This window comes from Myxocyprinus asiaticus, chromosome 26, assembly GCF_019703515.2.
Source record: "Myxocyprinus asiaticus isolate MX2 ecotype Aquarium Trade chromosome 26, UBuf_Myxa_2, whole genome shotgun sequence".
Taxonomy (NCBI): domain Eukaryota; kingdom Metazoa; phylum Chordata; class Actinopteri; order Cypriniformes; family Catostomidae; genus Myxocyprinus; species Myxocyprinus asiaticus.
In genome coordinates this window covers 6,724,569-6,731,778 of record NC_059369.1, presented here as the reverse complement: position 1 = coordinate 6,731,778, position 7,210 = coordinate 6,724,569, and positions in this window count along the sequence as shown.

Sequence of the window (7,210 nt, the reverse complement as noted above, 5' to 3'; positions counted from 1 at the left end):
GTATATACTGGATTTTTTTCTCTCTCCTTGTGACTGAGAATGTACAAGAATGTAGCACAATGATGGAACAATGTTTCTTTAGGAAGGTACTTTTCCTATAACGTGCTAAAAAAAACCCATCTTCCCCTATTGCTGCGCTTACAGTGTTTAACTGGCAAACATATCTGGCCAGTTCTGAGATCACAGATTTGTCAATGTTGCATTTATGTTTTCTCAGACAGCTCAGTACGATTCCTTTAATTTTAGGGCATGATGCTGAGGATGTAATATAATGAAGCTCCTCAATAATTTTAATTATGCATATTATGGCCCCATATAGCATGTTAGCGTATTAGCTTCATGAATTCAGAATGTAAACAAGACAAGTTACACATTTTCTACTGCATAAATATTACTGTAAATTATGCTCGAGGAGTTAAAACAGCATCTTTTCTGATCTCATGTGAATTCTATTCTAGGCATGAAGTCATTGAAAGCACATTTTAATGTCAGATTAGTTGATGTTTTACTTGTAGTCTTGAGCGTTCTGTTATTTATATGGTCCTCTAAACGCCTCCCCCAGCAGTGTGACTGGTGTCTGAATGTTCGCAAACAGTATGTCATTGCTCAGTTATTTTGAATGTCTTTTTACCTCTGAACGATGAATGAAGAATAACTTCTCCGTACTTGTAATAAGGGGGCCTTAAGAGTGCAAATAGTCAGACTGTGTGGCAGTGCAAATCAACACACTCTCATGGTGAAATCATCAGGATTCGTACGACTTTTCTAAATTTGGCTAATTCGTATGATATCTTGCGACTGCACTCATTTGAATTCCTACGACTTCCACTACAAGCAATGACGTCGCTGGACATCATTTCCATCTCCACCACACACAACAGCTTCCTATCATGTTTACACACTCTACTGATTGGTTAAGTTAAGATAAGGAATAATTCACCTTGCAAAAAAAAAAAAAAAAAAAAAACATTCAAACCTGTATGACTTTTTCTTATGTGGAACACAAAATAAAATGTTTTAACATATTTCACAGAAATTCACATAACAGAAACACAGTGTTTTCTCAATAAATTTCATTAAAACATTTCCTTTTGTGTTCCATATAAGAAAGAAAGTCATATGGGTTTGGGATGACATGAGGGTAAGTAGGGTACAGCGGAGAAGAAGGAAAGAGCATGGATTAAATTTGTCAAGGTTCCTTTTAAATTTGCTAGAAATATTCTTGAAGAGGAGTGGAAAACTGGTGATGCCGTAGCAAGATCTAGAAGATCACATAAAAAAAAAACAAATACAAAAAAAACTAGGGGATCCCCATAAAAACAGCCTGCTAGATGTCAATAAGGAACTGTTTTAGAGTCATGAAACTTTACTGAGCCTCTTCAGAACACGAAAACTCTGTGTCTTGGTGGATACACACACGTAGTGGTTCAACAACCATAGCAAAGTTGGGGATAAACTTATTATACCAAGACAAAATGCCAAGGAATGAATGCAGTTTGGAAGCATCATTTGGAGCTGGAACATCCAATATGATGGAAAGGTGGTCCTGATCAGGCTGAATACCATGTGTTGTAACTGTAAGACCAAGAAAATGCAGTTATTTATTAACATGTTATTTTGATTCGCTTAACAGTAATTCTGTGCGTGATGGGGGCATGCTGAACTGTGGAGCTGGTGTACTTTCAGCTGCAGGCAGAACAGCATCCCCTGTGAAGGACAGACCCAAGCCTTTTATTATGTCCATTCCAAGCAGAGCAGTTCCAGATGGTACAACAAATAGATTCGTTTAGCATGTTACTTCACCGGAATCGGAGCATGAGAGTAAGTCACAAGTTTAACTGTTGGAGGGTTGCAAAGTCTCTTTTTTTAAATGCTCATCTTAGATGCATTTCGGAAGAATAGACATGGAGGAGCCGGAATCCACTGTGAGAGTCACTGGTACAGCAGCAGTAGGAGTCTGAATGGTGACAGTGCAACAAAGTTTATCATATGCTGAATGGTCATATAAATAAAGGATCTGGACCTCAGGTAAGTTAACTTCATGCACAGAATGGGTCTGAGAAGAACAAAAAACTTGTGCAAAATGTCCCATCTTTTGGCAGTTCTTACATATAGCCTTTGCAGCAGGGCATGTGTGGTCACTGGATCTTATTCGCACTAGCGTCATCTTTGATTTTTGATGGGAATGACAATGAGGCTGTGAGGGATAGATGTACAGTCTCTTCAATGGGATGTACTGCAGTTTAAAGAGTTTTAGGATTGTTCTGCGGACAAAACATTGATAAAATACTTGTCCAAGAATATTCAGTATACAAAGAACTCCAGACAACATGAGTTGTGGAAAATTAGATGTGATCTAGGAGCTTTATAAAGCTATACCGTTCGTGCCATTAAAGAAACTGTAAGTCTATCCCTCACAGCCTCGTTCTCATTCCTATTAAAAAGTCAAAGATGGTGCTAGCGTGAATAATGTCTATGGAGGTAGCTTTTAACAAGGTCAAATCAGTTTCTAATAACAGTCTTTCACGTATACGATGGCTTGCCATAGTTTCCACTAACTGATCTCTCAGCATTTCATCAAAATCGCAGGCTGCAGCCAGATCTATTAAAACAGCAACAAACTGTTGAATGGTTTCAGTAGCACCCTGGGTACATTTCCTAAAAGCATGCCTTTCAAAGCAACACTGTTTTTTTAGGGGCAAAGTGGGCTCGAAGAGTAGTAATGGTGTCCTCCACAGACGTGGAGTGCCCGTTTCCATGGTTCAGCCCATTCATCTCACTAAGCAGCAACAACCAGCATATAGTTGTTAAACATCTTTAAACAGGTGTAAAAGGGCAAGGAAGGCTCGTCTGGGCACTCATCTGAGCACTGGATTTAGAAAAGGAGCTGTTGCAAAAGCCATCTTCATTTAAAAAAATACAGACAAAACACAACTTGTCATTCAATGAAGACCTAAAAACAACTGAGAAATGCAAATTTACATTTATTTTTACATGTATTTGTCCATGTTGTCATTATTACTCTGGTTGAGGAAAAAATGAACTGGGTTCACTTTTGACAGTGTCACTCACATCCAGTGCCCAATGAAAAACACGGGGCGGATTAGACATGTATTGGAAGCACATAAAACGTGACTGTATTCTGAAAAAAAAAAAAGCCCAAAGCAACCCCTGTGTGCCCGTATTTATAAGCAACTTTATTAAAAAAAAGCCCGAAGTTGCTAATAATAAGTGAACTTTGGGGTGTGGGTAGCTCAGTGAGTAAAGACGCTGACTACCACCCCTGGAGTTGTGAGATTGAATCCAGGGCATGCTGAGTGACTCCAGCCAGGTCTCCTAAGCAACCAAACTGGCCGGTTGATAGGGAGGGTAGAGTCACATGGGGTAACCTCCTCATAGTTGCTATAATGTGGTTCGCTCTCGGTGAGGCGCGTGGTGAGTTGTGCATGGATGCACGTCAATCCGTGCATCTTATCACGTGGCATGTTGAGCGCGTTACCGCGGAGACATAGCGGGTGTGGAGGCTTCAAGCTATTCTCCGCGGTAACGCGCTCAACATGCCACGTGATAAGATGCACGGATTGACGGTCTCAGACGCGGAGGCAACTGAGATTCATCCTCCGCCACCCAGATTGAGGTGAGTCACTACGTCACCATGAGGACTTAGAGCACATTGGGAATTGGGCATTCCAAATTGGGGAGACAAAGGGGAGAATAAACAAAACAAAACAAAAAATTATAATAAGCGGACTTGTTAATAATGCCAGTCAGATGCAGAATCACTGTACGTGCTGCAGAAGCCAAACAGCTGACTGGTCGCAGAGATAATCAATCACGCGATCGGCCGCAATAGTCATGGGCCGATGTAGTAATTTGTGTTCGGTTAGAGTTGAGACAGTTCGACATAAGTAAACTCTTACATAACGTTAGCATGAACTATAATATTCTTACATTTACATTTTACACATTGGGCTACCAATGCTGGGGTGGCAGATGGGGTGGCAATGCTTTTACTAAGGGTGGCTGATGCCACCCCATGCCACCCCGGTAGATCCGCATTTGGCATTTCATAACATCTTAAGTATTCTATAAACAAATAAATCTCCACTGTAAAAAAAAATTCATAACTAATCTATTCGCCCCACTTAAAAGAAAAAGTGTTTAAAGGCGGGCTTTTCACCCCCAAAACTATCCTTTCACTTGGTGGACAGTTTTTTTTTGTTGTTGTTGTTCTCCCAATTTGGAATGCCAAATTCCCACTACTTAGTAGGTCCTCGTGGTGGCGCGGTTACTCACCTCAATCTGGGTGGCAGAGAACAAGTCTCAGTTGCCTCTGCTTCTGAGACAGTCAATCCCTTCATCTTATCACGTGGCTCGTTGTGCATGACACCGCGGAGACTCCAGCATGTGGAGGCTCATGCTACACTCCACAATCCACGCACAACTTACCACGTGCCCCATTGAGAGCGAGAACCACTAATCGCAACCACGAAGAGGTTACCCCATGTGACTCTACCCTCCCAAGCAACCGGGCCAATTTGGTTGCTTAGTAGACCTGGCTGGAGTCACTCAACACACCCTGGATTCAAACCCGCGACTCCAGGGGTTGTAGTCAGCATCAATACTCACTGAGCTACCCAGGCCCCCTCAGTGTACAGTTATTAAAAAACTTTTTATTTATTCACCATGAACAAAACTGAAAATAACAAACAAGCATTTTGTCTCAAAACATAATAGGGATTTGCAATCTTTAGACATTACATGACACGTAAAGATCTCATGGATCAGGGAAATTTTGCAGTGCATGGTGACAAACAAGTGTTTAGGAAAGTGCTGTGAAAGTGAGGATATGGGTGTTTTGGGAGAAAATCAAATCAAATGTGCCCTTTACCCAGGGGAGCCTTCAGCCCCATTGTACAATGACAGGATTTTCATTTTTGGATGAACAATTCCTTTAAGTCATTAGTATGCTGGTTAAGACTACCCCTTTTTTAAACAAACAAACAAATGGATTGGGTAAAGCAGTACAAAGAATATTAAAAGTGGTGATTTAATGTTATATATTTAAAAGATAACCTTAAAGTATAAGAACTAGCATATGCTACCACAGGTGTCGAAAGCTTAGAAATAAAGCAGAAATAACATATTTTAAAGTGCAGCATAGAATCCTTAGGAAAAGGAGGAAATGCCTATGTATTTGTATTATTTTTTAGTGTAATCTACTTTTAAATGGATTTTTCTATTTTTATTTATTTACTATTTTCCATTTTTATTTATTTATTAATTCTATTTCTTTCATTGAATGAATTTTAAGTTTATAGTGTACAATATCAGCCAACAGAGTCTTTGGATGTGTGCTGTTTAACATTGTACAATAGTGCAAAGTTTAGTGCTCTAGGATACAGAAAAGATCCCACACCTCCTCATTAGACCACATTTTCATAATCCTAGTTATAAAGGTAACTTAATTACTTTGAATGACACTATGTATGGTATACTGTATGGATTTTGCATGTCAATTCTGCTTTCAAACAGCAGAGGGCAGCAGAATAAAGGAGAAAGACCCATATGGAAGAGCCATGCAAGTCAGTCACCTGGTAGTCTTCCTCTGAGTGCAGACTTTGATGACATAAGAGAATGCAGACCGATGGGGCACTAGTCAGCAAGTCCATGAGGGGGCATGATTGGTAAAAGTGTGCATTTGGGACAGACTTCAAGACTTCAATCAGATGACGCATTTTTTACATTATGTTTTTATTTACATGCAGTTTTACAAATTATTATTAAAAAAAAGTCATGGCATTGATAGATAGGGTAAAGGAACACACTTTAAACTAACTATTGAATATCTGTTTTTATTAAATAATTTCAAGCAACATACTGAATATAAAGCATTAGATAATAAAGAACCTCTGAAAAACAAAGTGCACATATGACTACAGCAACAAAACCCCGTTGTTTTATATCTTTAGAGAACAAATAAACATTATTCAGACACATGGATGGTTACAGCTTAGAACACAATAAAATGTATAGAAAGAACATACCACCATATATTCGCAAAAATAGTTATAAAATACACACAGCTACACTTCTGCAGGTATAAATAGCACTGTTAGACCGAATGTTGCTATATCAATAAATATAAATTATTCTTTCCTGTCTTGATATTTTAGAGACTCACAATAATTCTAAAATCCTCTTTGACACAACAATAACGATAAACTGAATAGGAGTAATTCCATATCTCTGGAAAATTAAATAAAACAAAGTTTTGAACAAGTTCTACACATCAGACTTAAAAGTGATTCTATATACCCATGATAAGCAAGTGATCCACCATTGACAATCAGGAAAAAGCGATTATTAAAATAAATTATGAATCCGCAATTGAACATCGCCTTGTCCGCCATGTTTTTCCCTCCAGCTCAGAAACTGGAGTCCTTCTGATTGGTCTGTCGCAAGAACTGTTGGGTAGCGGGCTGCTGTGAGCCCGGAGCAGTGCGGGCTTCGAAAAAGATCACATTGAGGGCTCAAAGGGGGCTTTCGCGAGAACCCTGGCAAGCGCTAAAATCACAGATGGGACACACTACGGACTCATAGACTTTACAAGCACGCGCAACTGAAGGCCATGAGACCGCAAGTCCATATGAAGTGCACCATTTGGGACAGGGCCAGTGCCTCAACGTTTTGCCATTGGTTGGAGGAAAGGGGGAATTCACAAGCTAATGAACTCCCAGCACCAGTTCCAAACACTTTTGTTCACATCCACTCAGTTCTTACACTCTTCTCCTTGCTAAAGACACTTATTTAGCCTTATGACTAGATTCTTTTGAATTTCGCAAAAGTGCTTAACTAAGCTATCGGTTACTTATTATTTAACAAGACTCAATTTGTTTAGTCTTCTTTCATGCTGTTTTGAAGACTTTGTCTGTGGGTCTAGTCATCAAGGGCACAAAGTGGTTGCTTGTAAGCAGTCTTTTTAACCATAAAGGGGTCATGCCGTTTTTTAAAATTTTTTATTATTTTAACATGTTCCTTAAGGTTCACTTACAATATTAGTAATGTTTTTTTGCACAAAAAAAAATGGTCATATATTTGTAAAACATGATCATTTTCCACCCTCATTCTGACCTTCTGTCAGAAATGCTTGTTTTTGGTGCTGCTTCTCTTTTAAGACTTGAGAGTAAACGGCCACTGTTATGATTGG